This window comes from Gigantopelta aegis, chromosome 13 (assembly GCF_016097555.1).
Source record: "Gigantopelta aegis isolate Gae_Host chromosome 13, Gae_host_genome, whole genome shotgun sequence".
NCBI classification, from domain to species: domain Eukaryota; kingdom Metazoa; phylum Mollusca; class Gastropoda; order Neomphalida; family Peltospiridae; genus Gigantopelta; species Gigantopelta aegis.
This window is the reverse complement of record NC_054711.1, coordinates 26105885-26129806: the sequence shown is the minus strand read 5'-3', so window position 1 is coordinate 26129806 and position 23922 is coordinate 26105885. Positions and strand designations below refer to the sequence as shown.

The window sequence follows — 23922 nt, the reverse complement described above, 5'->3', positions numbered from 1 at the left end:
TGATTAGCTTATCCACATAAGTGTTCTTGTGTTTAGGTCTTAATGAGTTGACTAGTGGCTTGATGTTATAGTGCCATGTATTATTTGTAAGGTCCCAGTTTGCTTGCCATTGGTTTATGTAGTGTTGTTTTGCTTTTGACATTAGCTCAGTTATTCCTAGTGGTAGTGCAGTGATTGTACTGGTGATTGAGAGTGCAGTTTTGGCTTCATAGTCGGCTACTTCGTTGCCAATTATCCCTACATGAGCTGGGACCCATTCGAATACTACTGTTAGGTTAAGTTGGTTTAGTTCGTGGAGTTTTTTTGTGGATAGCTGATAAGATATCTGGCCTGGTAGATTTATTAGTTTGTAGAGATTGGATGGACCTAAGACTATCTGAGAAGATGACACTTTTAGGGTATTGTTTATTTTTAATCCAGATTAGTGCCTCTTAGATGGCTGTCAGTTCTGCTGTGTAGACTGATAGATTGTCTGACAGCCTGGCGTATTTAACAAGTTTGGAGTGTTTAGATATTTTTTCTTCTACTATTGCGAAGCCAAACCTACCATTATCTGGGTTTTTTTTAGCCATCCGTGTAGATGTGGATGTGCTCAGGGTAATTTTCGTTGGCTGCGGCTTCAAACAGGACTTTTTTAAATGGTGGAAAAGGTGTTTCGTCTGTGGCTTTTTTAATTAGATATGGGGTGTGGCATTCCATAGGCTGATTGATATGGTATAGAGCCACAGGTATATTATCGATTCCTACTTCTATTTCTAGTTTACTAGCCCCAGTGGCAAATGAGTCACTGAGTTTTTTTGTTTTTGTTGAATTCTAGTCCTGGTTTAGTTGGTATAGGGGTGAGATCCTGAACTGGGTGGTCTAACTTAAGCGAATGAATTTTGAGGTGATAGTTGAGGTGTTGAATATTGCAGCGGTATTTAAGTGGCATGATGTTAAATTCTACTTCTAAGCTTTGGCCGCTAGTACTGGGTGGGACTTTAGCTATTGTTCTAAGTGCTTGGTTTTGGATAACGTCTAATTTTTGCAGAAGTTTTGGGTTGGCGCAGCTGTAGGCTTGGGCTCCATAGTCTATCCTGGAGAGTATACATGCTTTGTTTACCATAAGCATTGCTTCCGTTTGCGCCCCCCAACTGGTGCCTGAGATTGCTCTTAGTAAATTTAGGGTATTTTTGGCTTGTCTGTGACTCCTAGGAATTAAAAAATTTTGACTCTAGGGATTGGTTTATTATTTGAAGTTATTTGGAGATTATCGGCTGAGTTGACTTTATTGAATAGCATACAGACTGTTTTGGTTTCCGATAGTTTAATGCCCCAGTCCTGGGCCCACTTGTTTAATTTATTCATATCGTTTTGCATTAGGCTAAATAGGTTTGTGATTTTTCTGCCTGTGCGCCAGATGGCGCAGTCATCGGCGAATAGTGTTGTGTTTAGCGGGGTGGTTGTTTTGATTTTACTTTTAGCATTGAGTGTTTTATTTATGTCGTTGATAAATATATTGAATAAGGTTGGTGATATGACCGAGCCTTGTGGGATACCATTGATTATTTCGGTTTTATGTGAATAGTGTCCATTTACTCTGACTGATATTGACCTGTTGTGAATAAAGTTATTAATGAAGTTGAACATATTGCCTTTAATACCGTTAGTTTTTAGTTTATTGAGTAGTCTCTGGCGCCATACCATATCGAATGCCTTTTCAATGTCTATAAAGATTGCTAATACTTTGTTGGATTTGCGGAAGGCGTCATTTATGCTATTCTGGAGTCTAACTATCTGATCTATTGTTGAGTGCTTAGTTCTAAATCCGCTTTGTACATTTGTAATTAATTTATGCTATTTAGTCTTTTGTTGATAATGGTTTCAAGCGTTTTGCACATGTGCGATGTGAGTGTTATCGGTCTATAACTCCCCGGGAGGGAGTGGTACTTTCCCACCTTTGGGAGGCTGAAACACTCTGCTTGCTTCCATGCTGTGGGCATATGGCCCTCCTCCCAGATTCTGTTATAGAGCGATAACACTACCTCTAGGGTTACATCTGGCATATGTTTTAGTAGAGTATAGCTGATTTGATCCGGCCCTGTGGCGGTGCATTTTTTTTGCTTTAATGGCTGCCTTTAGTTCTATTAATGTTAGTGGTTTGTTAAATTCTAGATTATCCGTGTTAGGTTGTTTATCCATCATAGTATCGTTTGTTGGTAAGTTATTATCTTTCTTAAGTTTATCAAAGAATTTTTTAGGGAAGTTTTCGTTGCTGCTATTTTTGCTAAATGTTTGACTTAGGAGATCTGCTTTTTGTTTATTTGTGGTAGCTATTTTGTTTTTTTGGAGGACTGTAGTGATTGTGCGTTGTCCCTGTATGGCTTGAACCTTTTTCCACATTTCTCTAAGAGATGTTCTGTTGTTAATTTCCCCGCAGAATGTCTGCCAGCTGGTCTGTTTGGCTGCATTGATTAGTTTGCCTATTTCGTTTTTAGCTATTTTATATTTTGCGTGGTATTCTGGTTTGCCTGTTTTTTTAAAGAATTTTTGCATCCTGTTTCTGAAGCCGCATTTTGTTTTAATTTTGTCCGTCCACCAACTGACAGGTGTATTTTTTTTAGGTTGTTTGGTTTTGGGTATATTGTTTTCCGCTATTCTAATTATTTCGTTGGTGATTTTGGTGGTCGCTTCGTCAATATCTATGTTGGTTTCTAGTTTAATTTGGCTGCATTCGCTTGTAAAGCCTGCCCAGTTGACTTTACTGAATTTGAATTTTGGTAGGAATTTTTCTTGTTCGGTATATTCTATATTACTTTTATAGTTGGTTAGGATGGGTAGGTGGTCGCTATTTAGAGTATCTAGTACCTCCCATTGGGCGTTTGCCCCTATATTGTTAGAGGTTATGGTAAGATCGATGGCAGATGAGGTTGCTAGTTGGTCGTGATAGTAGGTGGGGCTGCCATCGTTGAGGCATACTAGGTTGTTTATGTTAACGAAATCTTCTAGTATGTCTCCTTGTGTGTCGGAGTGCTGACCTCCCCACAGTGGGCTATGGCTGTTGAAATCTCCTACTAGGATTAGGTTATTACTTGGTTTTATAAGTTTATTGTAGTCGTTTATAGTTAGCTGTTTATGGGCTGCTCCTGGTGGGCTGTATACGTTGATGACGTCTATATGCATTTTTTTTATTTAATACAGTAAGTCCTAGGACTTCCAGGTTGGCATTTCAGGCTTCGTGTTTAATCTCGCTATGCGGTATGGTACTTTTAATGAGTGTGGCTATTCCACCTCTAGTGCTATTTTCTCTATTTTTGTAGTATGTTGTATAGTCTGGGATTTTGAATTTTTTAGTTGTTATTTTCTTATTATATTTTTTGGATTCATTTCCTAGACAAGTTTCTTGTATGCATATAAGATCTGGCTTGTTGTTGTGGGTGCTAATAAGTTGGATGAGTTCAGCACCATGTCCCATTGAGTGGAGGCCTTTAGCGTTCCATTGGAGAACGCTAAGGCCTTTACTTATAGATTTATTTTTACTATTATGGGTGTGTGGAGACTTATCTCCCATACTGTAGTCCCGTAATTGATTAGTTTAATTAATGTATTATTATTAATTTATTTTGGTTTATTTATTTGCTTCTTATCTTCTAACGGACTTAGTTGTTAAGTTTGTTTTTAATGTTATTCATTTCAACTACCAGGGTTTCAATTAATGTTTTTAGCTCTGTTATCTGGGTTTGTTCAGTTGTTTTAACTTTTGCTGCATAAGTTATATTGGTTGTAACTGGCTTTGGCGTTGGGTAGCTTGTTATTTGTTGTTTTGGTTGCTCACTCCTGTTATTTAGCTGTCTGAGTGCACGTTGGTAGTGGTGGCATGTGTCATCATGTGCCATGTGTTTGCTTAGACATTTCGGGCATTGGATGGGTCTGGTACATGGCGAATTGCGGGAGCTCCTGGGGTGTTTTTGGCCGCACCTGTAGCAGGTGGACTGCTCCTTATGGTGCTTGCACTTGTTGGCGCCATGGCCCCATTGTTGGCAGTGGTGACATTTGGATGGTTTTACTTCGTATGGTTGAAGTTGGTATTGCCGGCTTTGGATGAAAATATATTTGGTTTTGTTTGTTTCCGCTGTGATAAGCACATATCCATTTGTCCATGTTGTGGCATCAATGATGTTGAGTTGCGGGTTGTTGAATTGTAGGCGGTTTAGAGAGGTTTCGTGGGCTGGAAGGGGGTATAATTTGATGAGCCATTTGGTAGCAGAGTTGGGGTTTTAGTGGTTTTGGGTATCCCGGGGGGTGGTTGACGGGGTGGTTGGGATATCTGTTTGGTTTTTACCGTTAGATTTGTTTTGGGCTATGCCGCTTGTTTTAGTTTGTTTATTTTTTTCATCTATTGGGGCTCTTGTGTTGACTGTCAATCGAGCTTCCTCAGACAGCTGGTTTAATTTGCTATCAGCTGTCATGACGGCGGGAGCGATTGTTTTGTCCGAGCCCGTTGTTGTCTGCTGGCTGTCCATTGGTGACGTGGCGGTTGTGACTGGTCGGTTGTCGTTTACTGAGTTTTGGCTATCTTGGTTGAACTGTTGGTCGAAGTTAAGTTTTTTTGGGCAAGATTTTATTAGGTTATTTCCCATCAGTTTGGTTTTAATTGTGCTGTGGATTTTTTTGCTGATTGTTGGGCTTTCCCGGATGGTTGACAGTGAGTTGGGCTGGCCGGGTCGGAGTTTGGCATGACCGACAGTAGTTGAATTAGAGTTGGCTCTTCTGAGTCAGGGTTGGTTTGTAGTTGGAGGGTTGTCCCTAATGATTTTAAAGCTCCTTCCGAACCTTTTATGAAGGTGAACCCCGTTGGCTAGTTGGGCGTGGTAAATTAATTCGTGGATTCCCCCTTTTGTTTGGGCATGGTGGTTCTCCAGCGTCTGCTGCCAGTATAAGTACTGGTAAAAAGGGGGGTTAATTTGGCCAAATGTTACTTTCCGAATTCCTTTGAGGGGTTGTCTTATCATTTTTGCTTTATTATGAACCGTTACACGACAATCCAACTATATCTAAGAAATTGCACAATAATATACGTAGCGAAGGATTAAATTTAGTCAAAGACATTTGGGACTTGGGTACGAACGACTTCCTGGACTTCACTGGTTGTTCAACTAGTGCGGCATTTTATCGCCAATTAAAAGACATACAGGACAATTTCCCGTTGACGTTACTATGGACTTTACAGAACGAAGCCCCATATGATGGTGACTTAGATGCCATCTTTCGTATCAACGTAGGTGATACGAAAAAGGACGTAACAGACGTGAAGACAAAAGACATTTACACAGCCTTGTTATCTAGAACTTACAAAGATGCATCGTTTAAGACCAGGTGGGAAACAGCTTTTAATAAAACCATAAATTGGCAAAACATTTGGAAAATACTAAATTCTGGTCACATCGAAAATCCAGATTATGATTTAATTTATAAAATGATAAGAAACGTAATTGCAGTGAGAAAATTGGAAGATTGAGCCCACTCCGGAATGCCTTGTGTGTAACGAAGTGGACTCAGTCTTGCACGCCTTTTTTCACTGTAAGAAAATAAAACATTTATTAAACAATTACAACCGGTCTTTAGGAAAATTTTAGGCAATAAATTCCGTTTGAACCCGTATGCCATGATTTTTGGCATAAAACATAAGCCTGGAGACAGTGCATCGAAACTAGGAATCTAGGACAACACGTAAATTATTAGAGGGAGATAAGCCATGTAATGAAATGGCAATGTTTAAGCACTGAGTCTATTCAAGGGTTCAAGCTGAGTATTTCGCCGCCTTAGAGCGGCCAAACACAAAAGAAACATTCCTGAAACACTGGTGTCTCGGAGGGGTCATTGCCAAGTACAATGACGCTTTCGACATTACATATCAGTTATGAGAATAATTGGCAAATGCACAAAAAATGCAGTAAAATACATCTGGACCCCCCGGCTTGTAGCTTTGGGGGCCAGGTCCGATAACCAGGTATGACTTTTGTAGATACACATCACTAGGCTATACACTAAACAAATTAAAGATTACAAGAACAAACACATGCACTAATTAAAATGTATATATATAATTAATACAAGCACTTATACTTTCATGTATATTTTTTATTAACACTTAAGGAGACCTGGTTTAATGTAAATAGGTAGGTTTTTGATAAATAAATGGGGTACCTGAAACGTAAAAATAAAAAAAAAATAAAAAAAAATCCAGGCGCGTACGCGGGGGGGGGGGGGGGGGCGAGGGGGGCGTACGCACCCCCATAGTCTGCCGAGGTCCGTCCGTGGATGTGTAAAAATATATATTTGACATATTTTGAGGCAAAGAAACGTTTCAAATTTACTTCCCAGAATGCAGGGAAATACATCTCCTGCATTCTAGATTTAAATGTTTTTGGAGGGGCATGCCCCCGGATCCCCCTAGCAACTCCGGCCCTTTGGGCAGGCGATTATGCACCCCCTCATATAAATTTCTGCAGGTTTGTTATACTATTAATAATGCGATATTTTACTCTCACAACTCCATAAGGAGTGGCCTTTATATTGTTTATTAAGAATATTTCTCGTGTATTTTACTTTGTATATTTTGCGTGAGGCTTTAATAAAATACCTTCCTGGCTGTCTTCTATTACCAGCATAATCTTGCGTTTGCTGTCTGTACAGGATAAACAGAAGTACGTATACGTCACAACATACTATTTAAAAAATTAACAACTTTTGTATCTCGTGTCTTCTAGTCCTGTTCTGTTTATTATGTAAGAATACTATCACAGTTATATGGAGATGGGGAAGGAGATGGGGAAGGTGCTGGGGTGCGCATGCACCCATAGGCGTACCGGCTCCCATTTTTTATAAAGCCCCGGTCACACTGTCAAGGATCGTCTGGCCGGATCCACGACGGATGAAAACCTCACGGATGACCCCGGATAGTGGTCTATCCGCGGTCCCCTACGGATGCACCACGGTTTAACTACAGTTTTCGACGGATAAACCAAGGATTATTAAGGATAGGAGTTATTTGGCAACGGGGAGCGCTACGGGTCGCTAAGGATCGGTACAGTTTAGTACGGACCACAACGGATTGTCACCAATGATGCCGGATCGTATCCGTGGCTAAACCGGCTTCCTCATCATTGACAGTGTGACCGGAACTTGAGGCCGGGGATTATTACTATTAAGTACGGATAAATACGGTTTAAGTACTGTTTATTAAGGATTAGAAAGGATTATTACGTTCTTCTACGGATCATTAAGGATGTACTACGGTTGTTCGATCCGAGATGAATTTTTGGACATGTTCAAAATTTTCACAGACATACAAGTACTACTATGATTGATCAGGGATTCAATACAGACAGCTACGGACCTCTACGGACCACAACGGATTGTCACGAAAGATGCTCGATCGTATCCGTGGCTAACCCGGCGTCCAGATCCTTGACAGTGTGACCGGGGCTTAAGGGAGGTGGCGCAGCCGTACTTTTTCCCGAATTAAAGAAAAATTACCGAACTTGATGAAAACACCGCGCATAAATACAGTCGTGCTAGTTGAGCTCTCGCACAATGCAGTTGGTTTCGGCAAACGTGCAGATTTCCCCCCCCCCCTCCCCCCTCCATCCTGGGGGCTGTGATTAATATACTTGGCCTTTTGGTCAAGTACAAAGTTCAACACGACGGGAATGCGGCCATTGTCACCCTTTATTACGGTGACAATGGGCCTGCGGCGATCGACCAGTAGGCGGAGAAGGCGTACCAGAGCATCACAGGGGGTACCTAACCTGGCGGCTCAACCGCCAAGGGTGGTCCCATCTGCTTCACAGAAGAAGACGACGACGGCAGGGGCGACTCAGGGGGTGGGCATCAAAACCGGTGGCCTAACCACCGGCGGCGGTTCCTTCTGCATCGGTGTCCCCTCACTACTACCCAGAAGCGGCAAGGGGGGGGGGGGGGGGGTTTCGGTTCAAAGCTGTCAGCTAAACTGACAGTGGCGGCCCCCTTCTCCACCGGCTTCTCCCAAGGTTGTTGTCGCGGCGGATACAGAATGCGAATCCAAGAAGAGGAAGGTATCGGAAAAATGGCTCGCCGACCCAGCCTGAGACTTGGAACATCGCTTCTGCCAAGCTGCCTCACAAGTTCTGCGGATTGGTGGGGGGTGGGGGGTTCTTCTAGGGGGGGGGGGGTTGGGGTAGTGGGGTGTGTGTGTGTGTGTGTGGTTTACACACCTCTCTCAGCTCGGGCCCTACAAGGTCAACAGCTGGCGACCACTACCAGCAGGTCAGTTGCAGCTTCACGGACCGAGTGAGACGCACTACGTCACATCGGATCGGCACGGTGTGTACCGACAAGGGTTGCTGAGGCGCGACATGGATAGCTTCACCATCCATCGCGTCATGAAGATGATCATGCCAGAGGACTACCCAGCTATTCTTCGGGACTGTTATGTCGACCTGGTGAAGGCGCTCCCGAAGCTCCGAGTCGATACAACCCTCACCTGGCCATGAGTTCCGCCGACAACCTCTCCTAGGAGAGGAATGAGAATAGGAACTATTTTAACGTGCCCACATCCTTACGGTTCAGGCACGCCTGCCTCGGATCCCGTCTCTGAACTCGCCAGTGGCTAGTTCCGAGGCCGGGAGGGGAAGGGAATGGAATGGGGGAACCTAGGAAAGGTACCTCCTTTTTTGGGCACGTTGGACTTTATAAAACAAATTTGGATCGTCATTCAAAAATGTATGTTTATTGTTTTGTAAACAGTCCAACACACTTTAAAGCCGCACACCCTAGTTCCATTCAGCGAAAATAAATTATAATTTGGTTAATCTACAAACCTGTAACACACTTAGATCACGTTTTTATCAAATGGAGTGAAAAAGCAGGTTTTATATCGATAAATACCATGGGAATCCCCATGTCCCAATTGATTGAAATAATTTTGAAAGTTAGTATTCTGATGTCACCGGTAGATGTCGCTCGAAGCACAACAATGCCTACGTCACGACAAATTTCAAAGAGTGCGCACAGACTTGGGGTGCGTTCTTTTCACCTCTCCTGGACATGTTCCAACTGTTCTGTCCTGGTTGTATCCCCTCTCCAGATATAGTAAGACTTAGCAAAATTATTGGTTTTAAGGGTTTGTAACGTTTTGTATTGAGACACTTGCTTGTCTGAACTTTATTGTTACTGAAAATGTTCACGAACTGTGAAGAAAAATCTCACAAATGAACAACAACAAATTGGAGCTTGATTGCGCGAACCGTGCACGAGAAAACAAACCGAACCAAATTGATAACGATCACGTGGTATACCAACATCTGTTACGTTTACACAGGAAGATTCCCTCTAAAAATAGATTGGACCTCGCTTGCTTAACGGTTTTTTCTCGATAGCACGTCTTGTGAAAAAATGCAAAAAAATGCATTTCGTGGTTTTACAAACATCAGGATTACCAAAAAGCACTTCAGGTGAATGGAAATGTGTATTCTAAATAATAAAATGTAAGTAAATTGCAATTTTATTTGTGAAAAATGGGGTTTAATAGCGAAAAACAACGCCGTAATGGTTAACAAATAACTGTAACTAGGGTGTGTCCCTTTAATTTGATTGCCCGTCAGCTTGCTCAAATCACCGTAAAACCTTCTCAGCCGAGCACTCTAATGTATTTTTGAAACCCGCTACATTGTTCCATTAGTAGCAAGGGATCTATTATATGCACCGGCCTCGGTGGTGTCGTGGTTAGACCATCGGTCTACAGGCTGGTAGGTACGGGGTTCGGATCCCAGTCGAGGCATGGGATTTTTAATCCAGATACCGACTCCAAACCCTGAGTGAGTGCTCCGCAAGGCTCAATGGGTAGGTGTAAACCACTTGCACCGACCAGTGATCCATAACTGGTTCAACAAAGGCCATGGTTTGTGTTATCCTGCCTGTGAGAAGCGCAAATAAAAAATCCCTTGCTGCTAATCGGAAAGAGTAGCCCATGTAGTGGCGACAGCGGGTTTCTTCTCAAAATCTGTGTGGTCCTTAACCATATGTCTGACGCCATATAACCGAAAATAAAAGTGTCTTGAGTGCGTCGTTAAATAATGAAACAAATTCTTCTTTCTATTATATGCATTGCTGCACCATCCCACAGATAGGATCTTACCGACGTAGACGAAAACACATGGTCTATTATAAATGATTATATATATAATCCAACACACTTTAATTTGATTGCCCGTCAGCTTGCTCGGCCGAGCACTCTAATTTATATATATATACAGTGAAACCCTTCAAAACCGTACCCTCAGTAAACCGGAAATCCCCCAAACCGGACGTTTTACACGGTCCCGTGATTTGCGTATCTTTTAACACTAAAATGTACCCCTCTAAACCGGAACCCCCTCTAAACTACACCGGACCAAATTATCCGGTCACATTGTGTTCCTTTAATGCAAATTTTACCTCAGAAAATCGGACGGTCACACCGACGTCAATCATTACTGCATTACTTATACCTTGAATACCCACTCAGCCGTTAACGTGATATTGTAAAAATGATAATATTGAAAATATTAGAAGAAAATATATAAAACAATATTATAGAATTAATACTAGCGTTTTTAAAATGAAAGGTATGCTGTCATTATGTAATACACCATTATTAAAAAACCTAGCTATATTTATTAAAAGATTATCTTGTCTTGTTAACTGACGTTTCTCCGCATATTTTAGCTATTTTGTTTGCATATCTTGTTCTGTTAATTATAGATACTTCTATGTTGACGCCTGTTCTTGTCATGTATGTTAATTATGTATTTGAAAATGTCCTCTTGTTACACACTGTAATGTGTCGGAGTGTTGTTTAATAAATCTTGAAATCGTACGCAGAGCAAATTATATGTGTGCATGTTCCAGTGTCACTGTTGTGCAGTTTACAAATACCAATTAAGGGATTAATTAACAGCTTTGATGTTTAAATAACTGGAGGAAACACATGTACTCCCTTTATTCTGAGCTCGATTATTACAAAGTTAGATTAACTTATGAATTTGATTGAGGTCCTTTCCATAGCCTACTTGTACCACAAAGAACGGCAAAGCAACTAGGATTTTAATTAATTTTTCCAACTGTTTGAACCCTTTTTTGTTGTTGTTGTTTTGTTTTTTAACTTTACAAAGTTTATTTAACAAAATGAAGAGTAACCAAGAGTAAAATTGTTTGGCTTGGTTTGTGGAAAAGTTGTCAACAGTGTTTCATTTTAGTATCTATTTTGGACATGTCGGAACGTCCAGCGAAACGCCGCCAGATTGAATTATCGCTTGATGATAAACTTAAAATAATTCGAAAGTTCGAAAGTGTACCTAAACAGACGTTGAAAGCACTGAGTGAAAGTTTTGGGATTGGTAAATCGACTGCTGGAGACATTATAAAGAAACGTGACTCTTATAAGGCACAGTATGAAAAGAACGCTAATGGGAAAAAACGGCGGTTTAACAACGGATGCAAGTTCGTCACTCGATGAACTGGTGTGGCAGTGGTTTTGCAAAGCTCGTGCTAAAAACATTCCTATATCTAGCCCTATTATTCAAGATATAAATATATATATACATATATATATATATATATATATATATATATATATATATATATACCTAAATGTAGGGAGCATGTTTATGTATCTCCGCTTTTAAAAATTAAAAATGACTTGTCTTCATCGATTATAATCCTGAATCAGATGCTGAAAAAAATCCCTATTTTTTAGTTGACTGGGGCTGAAAGTATAACCTTTCACACTATGGTCGTGGTGACATGTTCTAACCTTGGTGCGAACAACAAGATGGTGGTCCTTTTCCCAAATGGCCGCAAGTCCATCATTAAATTGTATATCTTCAGAACTACAACACTTGATGTCAAAAGTGTTTTTTATGGGGTCAGTGAGTTCATTAAAACTGTTTGTAATACTGTCAGATATTGAGTTAACAAACATTAAAAATGGTTTATATGTATGGTGTGTGTGTGTGTGTGTGTGTGTGTGCGCGCGCGCATATGCTTTATTCGGTATTATTGGCAGATTGTGGCAATGCTTCCAAGCAACCAATTTCATCCAGAATCACCCCTCTGATGGTATGTGAAGACCGGTATCCCATAACATGTGAATACACTATAAGACATCTTTAGGGTCCAACTGAAGTTGCAACAGGTACACAAGTCTCTGAGCTGACAGGCCCGTAGCAGGGGCAGGGGTGAGGGCGTGGAGGCCCGCCCCCCCCCCCCCCAATAATTTTGGTTCTTTTCTCTTTCCTTTTTTGAATAACCTTTACATCTCGACTGAATGTAAAAGTTGTAGCAAGACTAACGGATCGAGATTAATGGCGAGAGTTACAGTAACGGGCAAATAACCTTTGAATCATGCCCCCAGACCCCCAAAATAATGTCCACCATGCTACGGGCCTGCCTGACAGTCCGGGATCGTCTACGAGACAACATTTGATCTCGCAAGCAATTAGACCACGCCTTCTCACAGTGATCGGGCAGCACTTCAAGACTGGTGTAGACATCACAGACGCTGAACACGTGATAACAGTACTCAACACATTTTATTTACGATTAGGCCTATATGGCATCGGACATATAGTTAAGGACCACACAGATATTGAGAGAGGAAATCTGCTGTCGCCACTTCATGGACTACTCTTTTAGCAGCAAGGGATATTTTATATGCACCATCCCATAGGCAGGATAGCACATACAACGGCCTTTGATGTACCTGTCGTGGTGCACTGGCTGGAACGAGAAATAGTCCAATGGGCCCATTGACGAGGATCGATCCCAAACCGACCGCGCATCTAGCAAGCACTTTGTCACTGGGCTACGTCTCGCCCTTATGGAAAACAATGGGTATAAGGCATAAGGAAGATATTTTGCAGCTTTTCAATTTTTGGTCCTTCCCTCACTTACTGGTAGTAGTGGGGCAGACATGTGACCAAAAAATTACCAAGTTGTTCACATCTGGCAGAAAGGGTGAAATTTTGTATATAGGGGTATTTTTGGTCTGCTAAATTAAAAAATTGATGGATCCAAGAAGTCTGACAGACTGGTTAGCCGCCATCTTGAATTTAAAGATGGCCACCATTACAAAATATTAATAGCTCATAGTTCAGCTTCTGAATTATATAGATTAGAATTTGGTATAATATCGTATATAGGGGTATTTTGGTTTGTTACTTTCACACATGGGGCAGATATGTGACCAAAAAATTACCAAGTTGTTCACATCTGGCAGAAAGTGTGAAATTTTTTATATAGGGGTATTTTGGTCTGGTAAACCAAAAAATTGATGGATCCAAGAAGTATGACAAGCTGGTTAGCCGCCATCTTGAATTTAAAGATGGCCACGATGACAAAATATTAATTACTAATATTTCGGCTTCTGAACTATACTCAGGAGACTGAAATGTGGTATACAGAAAGAAGAAAGTGCAGGATGGAGTCAACGTGTAGAGTTAACTTCATTTTGTTCTGGCACTTATAATGAGCACAAATTAATACCCTTTTGAAGCAGGAAGTGGATACAGTATCCATTACTCAGGTGAACAGCCATGGTGCTATCGGAATGCCAAACAGCAGCACCATCCACGGCGTAAAGGCAGGGCATAACATTTGATTTTTTCAGACAACCAATATGTCGTTCATGTGGTTTTAGTGTTTACACGAACAATTTTTTTCAGTAGTTGGATACAAATGAAACGGTTAATGGGCAACGATAATCAAACGATAATCTAAGATGAGCAATTTTCGTAGCTTTTCTCCATCAAATATCCTATCGTAAAAATATGAAAATATACTTTTTGTGTGCTGAGACTTAACTTGAATTATTAAGCTAGTTTCCATTCATTGGAAAATTAAAAAACACGATTTTTTGGTGACAGTAACACGACATATCGCGCACCGCAGTACATATTTGTGACAGGCAAAATGGGTTTTAAACTAAATCAGTCAAACGGTAGCTGCACAGGCACCTTCGCTAGAGCCAGATGAGGCTATGCATTGGTATATGCTTTGACAGTCTCAAAGTTAATATTAGCGGTCATTTTGTCCGACACTAGGTACAGTCGCTAAAATGTCATTGTGTTTGCTATTAATAGACCCAAATCAGTCAGTAGCTACAAGTATCGAACTCCGCGGGAAAATCCGTAATGGTCTTTGGTGTTCCAGTCATGAGAAATTAGCTGTGAAGTGGAAAGACATAGATTCTCATAGACAATATAGTACATACAGTGTATAATGGTCTTTGGTGTTCCAGTCGTGGGGAATTGGTTGTGAAGTGGAAAGACAAAGATTCTCATAGAAAATATAGTACATACTGTGGCCTTTGGTCTTCCAGTCATGGGGAATTGGCTGTGAAGTGGAAAGACATATATTCTTATAGACAGTATAATACATACCGTGTATAATGGTCTTTGGTGTTCCAGTCATGAGGAATTAGCTGTGAAGTGGAAAGACAAAGATTCTCATAGACAATATAGTACATACTGTGGCCTTTGGTGTTCCAGTCATGGGGAATTGGCTGTGAAGTGGAAAGACATAGATTCTCATAGACAGTATAATACATACTGTGTATAATGGTCTTTGGTGTTCCAGTCATGGGGAATTGGCTGTGAAGTGGAAAGACAAAGATTCTCATAGACAATATAGTACATACTGTGTATAATGGTCTTTGGTGTTCCAGTCATGGGGAATTGGCTGTGAAGTGGAAAGACAAAGATTATCATAGACAATATAGTACATACTGTGGTCTTTGGTGTTCCAGTCATGGGGAATTGTCTGTGAAGTGGAAAGACATAGATTCTCAGACAATATAGCACATACTGTGTATAATGGTCTTTGGTGTTCCAGTCATGGGAAATTGGCTCTGAAGTGGTGGAAAATCCATTACAGGTAATTGGTGTTGTAACCCACTGCACCTGAGGTGAGTGTTCTGCCACTGAGCTACATTCCACGTCGCCAGCAGACTGAAGCCTATCATGTTTAACTTTATGAAATTACAACATAACTTGAAAAACCAGGAGTGAAAACAACATCAGTGTTTAAAAATGTACTATTCAATTTTTTTCTTCTTTTTTTTTTTTTTTTTTTTTTTTTTTTTTTTTGGGGGGGGGGGGGGTACATTTTAATATCTGAATATAAAAAAAACCTCATCAAAAATATGCATTGATAATAAATTGCTCTAACAATAAAGATATAATAACTATAATTTTATTTTTATATAATAGTGTTATTTTTCTACACTACATATACATGTACACTGCACTCTGTATAAAATGGTTGGATACAAAACAATATAATACATGTAGTTTTTTTTATAAAATGGTACTGATTGCATCTAATAAAATAAACAATAGAAATTTAGTTATACATTTTGAAAAAGGGAGGTGCAAATGCTTAGTGATTTGATGTTCATGAACATACCAAGGGGAGTCGGTGTCTGCCAGAAAGGGAGGAGGCTCCTTACTTTCACTGGTCACACAACATAAGATATCTGTATTTTGGTTACACCACTGTTAATTCGCATGACATAAGATATCTGTATTTTGGTTACACCACTGTTCGCATGACATAAGATATCTGTATTTTGTATTGAAGTTCATTATGAACCAACACAAAATGAAATTGTTTAACTGAAACACACGGGTTACACAGAATTTCATTGTTCTGAGGTCTACCTACTGTCAAAACCAGAATAGATTATTATTACCTGCCTGGTAAAGATCTATAAATTACTTTAATTTAACGGACTGGTTGTGAGTGGAATAACTGACAAAAGCAAATAATCTGGTGGTTTTATAGTCATGTGAGTGGTGGCGGTGTGGGGTGTGTGTGTGTGTTTGTTTTGTTTTTTGTGGGGTAATATCACATAAAGAGATACAAATTAGTTTAATTTGAAGCCCTTTGATTTTGAATGGAGTAACTGTTAAACATTTCAATTCGAAAACAGAATTTTATTGAAATAATTGTTAATTCTTAACAATATTGTTGGGAATGAAATAACTCAATAGCATAATAAACTGATTTTGATTTTTATGTTACTCTACATCAGGAAAATAATTCATCATGAATTAGGACAGATTTGTTAGTTGGTGGTAAATTACTCTACCTCTTTATGCACAGCACCACAGAAATGACCAGATGTGGAGCTAACATTTTAATTCTATAGTAGAGCAGTGTGTACAACAATTCGTGGATTGTCCATTTTACTTGTTCCTAATGCGTTTATTTTGTTATTTCTTGTTGATTAAATTATTACTTTCTGTTGACATAACAACAGATGCACACCATGCGTCTTGGCGTTTATTTTGTTTTTGTCTTTTTTGTTTTTTTTTTATTGATGATGTTACTGATTAATGTGTTAAGTAATTATTGCTCCAATCTGTCATATCTTTAGCATTAATATCTTGTTCCCCTGCAATTAATTTTATGCTTTACAGTATATAAAGATTGTAAAAAACACAATAAGGCACAGACGCTAGCTTCAACCCTTAAAATGGACACTAAGTTACCTGTACCTGTAACACATTTGGATAAAGTTATACAACAGAGTGAAACAAAAGTCTGTGATGTTGAAATGGTGAAATAGCCTTAAAAATAGACCAGAGCTCATCTCCATAACCATTACTTCTCGGACGCATGAGTGTAATTTTTGAGAATATGAAAAATGCATTTTGCGATGGATAATCTAAATAATAAAATATAAGTAAGGTATGATTTTGGTTATCAGAAATGGCTCCAATAGTGAAAAATATGCCTTCATTTTTTAAAGAAAACAGTGTTTATAAAGAAATCTAAAATTAGTTTAATGTGAAACAGTTCTACATTGTATAGTTGCAAAAAGTGCTCAGAAACATCAGATCACCAATTCTTGTTAATATTTAATATTCAAAATATCTGGGAAAGTGTATCAAATATTTTTTCACAATTATTTACAGCTGAATCCTACTATATGTACATGCATATCAAGATGGAAATTTACATTACAGCAATTGGTTAACAAATGCACTATCTTTCATTTCCATCCTGTAACATTGCTTACTAAGTTATGCAAAACATAAACACAGCTACAATTTAATAAATTTGTCTGTTTTCACTGTGATGCAATTATGCATTATGTTATATCACTATTCTGATAGTGAATACTGCATGGCACCAACTCTTTTCAAGTGATCTGAAATAATTTGCCATATTCTACATCAATTTGTATTTGGTGATTTGTCAAAACAACACTTTAAACCATGCAGTGTCTTAAACCATGCAGTGTCCCAAATGCCGGGTCCTTCAAGGAATTGTCTTCAAAAAGGTTTGTGCAGTTCCAATTTCAACAGAATAGGCTTTTCTGGACTAAGGTCTCCAAATCCTCTGTCTTTATTGAATGTGATGAAATCCTGGTAAAAAACACACAGAAAATCCTGGTAAATAATTAACTCACTGTGCTGTAGGGTCATCCCATGGTAAATCACTCACTGGTATTGATTTAGCTGAAACCAGTGTTTATTATATTTTAAAAATATGTGGCTGCTTTATTCAAACTAGATGGTTATGTTAAACATCCTCCTAATGCCTCCGTCACAAATACACCGGTCACCGTGCGGTGAGGGGTAACCGTACGGCATCCTGGCGTCTGTGACATTCGGAAAGAATAATAGGGTTCTCCCAAAAATCTTTGCCAAGTTCGGACTCCAGTTGGAGAACTAGGACTATGATATGTGGTGTTTGAATCTTTCTAAAAGTAATTAAAATGCATGACATAAATATGCAATGCATGTTTACATAATAGTCTGTCTCCAACATAAGATTGAAGAATTAGAAACAATTACCGGTGTGTCATCCAGTCGAACAAACTTCATCTTTTTGAGCACTTCAACGAGAGCAACCTTCACCTCCAACATTGCCAACCTCATTCCAATGCATTGTCGTGGTCCAGCTCCAAATGCAAGAAAAGAGAGAGGGTTGACCTCCGACTTGTTTTCCCACCTGAAAATATTACTTGTAATTAATTGTCCAGACAGTGTTTTCATACATTTTCATGTATATATTTAACTGGAAGGGAAAGTAAATGAATTTGGTTAATGACACCATAGCACATTTTAGACTACTACAGTTTGGTGTCTTAACATTTGATCGAGATAAAGAGAGAGAGGAAACTATCGCCATACAGGTTACTCCTATTAGTAAAGCAACAAAAGTTCTTTTATATGCGCTTTCCCGTGGACAGGATAGAATGTACCTTAATCTTCGATGTACTGGCCAGTCGTGGGGAATTAATTGGAACAGGAAAAACCCCAGAGGCATAAGGGTGATCGATCTTGTCCTAAGCAAAAATTGCAAACTAATTATACTGTAAATAATACATTCGACGGAGTCAGTCACCTCTGGAGACTGGAAGACTAATAATCATGCTCAGATTGTCCAACACTATTTAAAAATTCAGGAAGATGTGAACCATCACACTTTGAGTCAGCCCCTCAAGAGTCACCACCTTCGGCTGATAAGACAGTCATCTGGATCTTCTCTCCTCTGTTTAAGAGGAACTTGCACCAGATCTAAATTCATTCACAGCAGGGCACCAATAAATGGATCTTCTATTTTGGTAACAACAGAATTGTTGTTCCCTCCGTGCACCTGAAGACACTGCAGGATGGAGTCAACGTGTAGAGTTAACTTCACTTTGTTCTGGCACTTATAATGAGCACAAATTAATACCCTTTTGAAGCAGGAAGTGGATACAGTATCCATTACTCAGGTGAACAGCCATGGTGCTATCGGAATGCCAAACAGCAGCACCATCCACGGCGTAAAGGCAGGGCATAACATTTGATTTTTTCAGACAACCAATATGTCGTTCATGTGGTTTTAGTGTTTACACGAACAATTTTTTTCAGTAGTTGGATACAAATGAAACGGTTAATGGGCAACGATAATCAAACGATAATCTAAGATGAGCAATTTTCGTAGCTTTTCTCCATCAAATATCCTATCGTAAAAATATGAAAATATACTTTTTGTGTGCTGAGACTTAACTTGAATTATTAAGCTAGTTTCCATTCATTGGAAAATTCTTAAAATGCTATTTATAGTAACGAGAACACGATTTTTTGGCGACAGTAACACGACATATCGCGCACCGCAGTACATATTTGTGACAGGCAAAATGGGTTTTAAACTAAATCAGTCAAACGGTAGCTGCACAGGCACCTTCGCTAGAGCCAGATGAGGCTATGCATTGGTATATGCTTTGACAGTCTCAAAGTTAATATTAGCGGTCATTTTGTCCGACACTAGGTACAGTCGCTAAAATGTCATTGTGTTTGCTATTAATAGACCCAAATCAGTCAGTAGCTACAAGTATCGAACTCCGCGGGAAAATCCGTAATGGTCTTTGGTGTTCCAGTCATGAGAAATTAGCTGTGAAGTGGAAAGACATAGATTCTCATAGACAATATAGTACATACAGTGTATAATGGTCTTTGGTGTTCCAGTCGTGGGGAATTGGTTGTGAAGTGGAAAGAAAAAGATTCTCATAGAAAATATAGTACATACTGTGGCCTTTGGTCTTCCAGTCATGGGGAATTGGCTGTGAAGTGGAAAGACATATATTCTTATAGACAGTATAATACATACCGTGTATAATGGTCTTTGGTGTTCCAGTCATGAGGAATTAGCTGTGAAGTGGAAAGACAAAGATTCTCATAGACAATATAGTACATACTGTGGCCTTTGGTGTTCCAGTCATGGGGAATTGGCTGTGAAGTGGAAAGACATAGATTCTCATAGACAGTATAATACATACTGTGTATAATGGTCTTTGGTGTTCCAGTCATATTAGCTGTGAAGTGGAGAGACATAGATTCTCATAGACAATATAGTACATACTGTGAATAATGGTCTTTGGTGTTCCAGTGATGGGGAATTGGCTGTGAAGTGGAAAGACATAGATTATCACAGACAATATAGCACATACTATGTATAATGGTCTTTAGTGTTCCAGTCATGGGGAATTGTCTGTGAAGTGGAAAGACATAGATTCTCAGACAATATAGCACATACTGTGTATAATGGTCTTTGGTGTTCCAGTCATGGGAAATTGGCTCTGAAGTGGTGGAAAATCCATTACAGGTAATTGGTGTTGTAACCCACTGCACCTGAGGTGAGTGTTCTGCCACTGAGCTACATTCCACGTCGCCAGCAGACTGAAGCCTATCATGTTTAACTTTATGAAATTACAACATAACTTGAAAAACCAGGAGTGAAAACAACATCAGTGTTAAAAAATGTACTATTCAATTTTTTTTTTTTTTTTTTTTTTTTTTTTTTTTTTTTTTTTGGGGGGGGGGGGGGGGTACATTTTAATATCTGAATATAAAAAAAACCTCATCAAAAATATGCATTGATAATAAATTACTCTAACAATAAAGATATAATAACTATATACATTTTTTTTTTTTATAATAGTGTTATTTTTCTACACTACATATACATGTACACTGCACTCTGTATAAAATGGTTGGATACAAAACAATATAATACATGTAGTTTTTTTTTTTTTTTATAAAATGGTACTGATTGCATCTAATAAAATAAACAATAGAAATTTAGTTATACATTTTGAAAAAGGGAAGTGCAAATGCTTAGTGATTTGATGTTCATGAACATATCAAGGGGAGTCGGTGTCTGCCAGAAAGGGAGGAGGCTCCTTACTTTCACTGGTCACACAACATAAGATATCTGTATTTTGGTTACACCACTGTTAATTCGCATGACATAAGATATCTGTATTTTGGTTACACCACTGTTCGCATGACATAAGATATCTGTATTTTGTATTGAAGTTCATTATGAACCAACACAAAATGAAATTGTTTAACTGAAACACACGGGTTACACAGAATTTCATTGTTCTGAGGTCTACCTACTGTCAAAACCAGAATAGATTATTATTACCTGCCTGGTAAAGATCTATAAATTACTTTAATTTAACGGACTGGTTGTGAGTGGAATAACTGACAAAAGCAAATAATCTGGTGCTTTTATAGTCATGTGGGTGGTGGCGGTGTGGGGTGTGTGTGTGTGTTTGTTTTGTTTTTTGTGGGGTAATATCACATAAAGAGATACAAATTAGTTTAATTTGAAGCCCTTTGATTTTGAATGGAGTAACTGTTAAACATTTCAATTCGAAAACAGAATTTTATTGAAATAATTGTTAATTCTTAACAATATTGTTGGGAATGAAATAACTCAATAGCATAATAAACTGATTTTGATTTTTATGTTACTCTACATCAGGAAAATAATTCATCATGAATTAGGACAGATTTGTTAGTTGGTGGTAAATTACTCTACCTCTTTATGCACAGCACCACAGAAATGACCAGATGTGGAGCTAACATTTTAATTCTATAGTAGAGCAGTGTGTACAACAATTCGTGGACTGTCCATTTCACTTGTTCAGAATGCATTTGTTTTGCTATTTCTTGTTGATTAAATTATTACTTTCTGTTGACATAACAACAGATGCACGCCACGTGTATTGGCGTTTATTAATTTTTTTGTCTTTTTTTTATTTTTTTTTATTCCTGATGTTACTGATTAATGTGTTAAGTAATTATTGCTCCAATCTGTCATATCTTTAGCATTAATATCTTGTTCCCCTGCAATTAATTTTATGCTTTACAGTATATAAAGATTGTAAAAAACACAATAAGGCACAGACGCTAGCTTCAACCCTTAAAATGGACACTAAGTTACCTGTACCTGTAACACATTTGGATAAAGTTATACAACAGAGTGAAACAAAAGTCTGTGATGTTGAAATGGTGAAATAGCCTTAAAAATAGACCAGAGCTCATCTCCATAACCATTACTTCTCGGACGCATGAGTGTAATTTTTGAGAATATGAAAAATGCATTTTGCGATGGATAATCTAAATAATAAAATATAAGTAAGGTATGATTTTGGTTATCAGAAATGGCTCCAATAGTGAAAAATATGCCTTCATTTTTTAAAGAAAACAGTGTTTATAAAGAAATCTAAAATTAGTTTAATGTGAAACAGTTCTACATTGTATAGTTGCAAAAAGTGCTCAGAAACATCAGATCACCAATTCTTGTTAATATTTAATATTCAAAATATCTGGGAAAGTGTATCAAATATTTTTTCACAATTATTTACAGCTGAATCCTACTATATGTACATGCATATCAAGATGGAAATTTACATTACAGCAATTGGTTAACAAATGCACTATCTTTCATTTCCATCCTGTAACATTGCTTACTAAGTTATGCAAAACATAAACACAGCTACAATTTAATAAATTTGTCTGTTTTCACTGTGATGCAATTATGCATTATGTTATATCACTATTCTGATAGTGAATACTGCATGGCACCAACTCTTTTCAAGTGATCTGAAATAATTTGCCATATTCTACATCAATTTGTATTTGGTGATTTGTCAAAACAACACTTTAAACCATGCAGTGTCTTAAACCATGCAGTGTCCCAAATGCCGGGTCCTTCAAGGAATTGTCTTCAAAAAGGTTTGTGCAGTTCCAATTTCAACAGAATAGGCTTTTCTGGACTAAGGTCTCCAAATCCTCTGTCTTTATTGAATGTGATGAAATCCTGGTAAAAAACACACAGAAAATCCTGGTAAATAATTAACTCACTGTGCTGTAGGGTCATCCCATGGTAAATCACTCACTGGTATTGATTTAGCTGAAACCAGTGTTTATTATATTTTAAAAATATGTGGCTGCTTTATTCAAACTAGATGGTTATGTTAAACATCCTCCTAATGCCTCCGTCACAAATACACCGGTCACCGTGCGGTGAGGGGTAACCGTACGGCATCCTGGCGTCTGTGACATTCGGAAAGAATAATAGGGTTCTCCCAAAAATCTTTGCCAAGTTCGGACTCCAGTTGGAGAACTAGGACTATGATATGTGGTGTTTGAATCTTTCTAAAAGTAATTAAAATGCATGACATAAATATGCAATGCATGTTTACATAATAGTCTGTCTCCAACATAAGATTGAAGAATTAGAAACAATTACCGGTGTGTCATCCAGTCGAACAAACTTCATCTTTTTGAGCACTTCAACGAGAGCAACCTTCACCTCCAACATTGCCAACCTCATTCCAATGCATTGTCGTGGTCCAGCTCCAAATGCAAGAAAAGAGAGAGGGTTGACCTCCGACTTGTTTTCCCACCTGAAAATATTACTTGTAATTAATTGTCCAGACAGTGTTTTCATACATTTTCATGTATATATTTAACTGGAAGGGAAAGTAAATGAATTTGGTTAATGACACCATAGCACATTTTAGACTACTACAGTTTGGTGTCTTAACATTTGATCGAGATAAAGAGAGAGAGGAAACTATCGCCATACAGGTTACTCCTATTAGTAAAGCAACAAAAGTTCTTTTATATGCGCTTTCCCGTGGACAGGATAGAATGTACCTTAATCTTCGATGTACTGGCCAGTCGTGGGGAATTAATTGGAACAGGAAAAACCCCAGAGGCATAAGGGTGATCGATCTTGTCCTAAGCAAAAATTGCAAACTAATTATACTGTAAATAATACATTCGACGGAGTCAGTCACCTCTGGAGACTGGAAGACTAATAATCATGCTCAGATTGTCCAACACTATTTAAAAATTCAGGAAGATGTGAACCATCACACTTTGAGTCAGCCCCTCAAGAGTCACCACCTTCGGCTGATAAGACAGTCATCTGGATCTTCTCTCCTCTGTTTAAGAGGAACTTGCACCAGATCTAAATTCATTCACAGCAGGGCACCAATAAATGGATCTTCTATTTTGGTAACAACAGAATTGTTGTTCCCTCCGTGCACCTGAAGACACTGCAGGA

General features: G+C 38.7%; 1 long non-coding RNA gene across 1 annotated transcript; it reads right to left on the bottom strand.

Moving 5' to 3' along the window:
- Window positions 1-20375: 20375 nt before the first annotated feature.
- LOC121387417 lies at window positions 20376-23863 on the bottom strand. The gene is made up of 2 exons (XR_005959816.1): window positions 23101-23863; window positions 20376-22668 (listed from the first exon to the last, which is right to left on the bottom strand). It is a non-coding gene; the product is annotated as an uncharacterized LOC121387417 (long non-coding RNA).
- Between the last annotated feature and the right edge of the window lie 59 nt (window positions 23864-23922).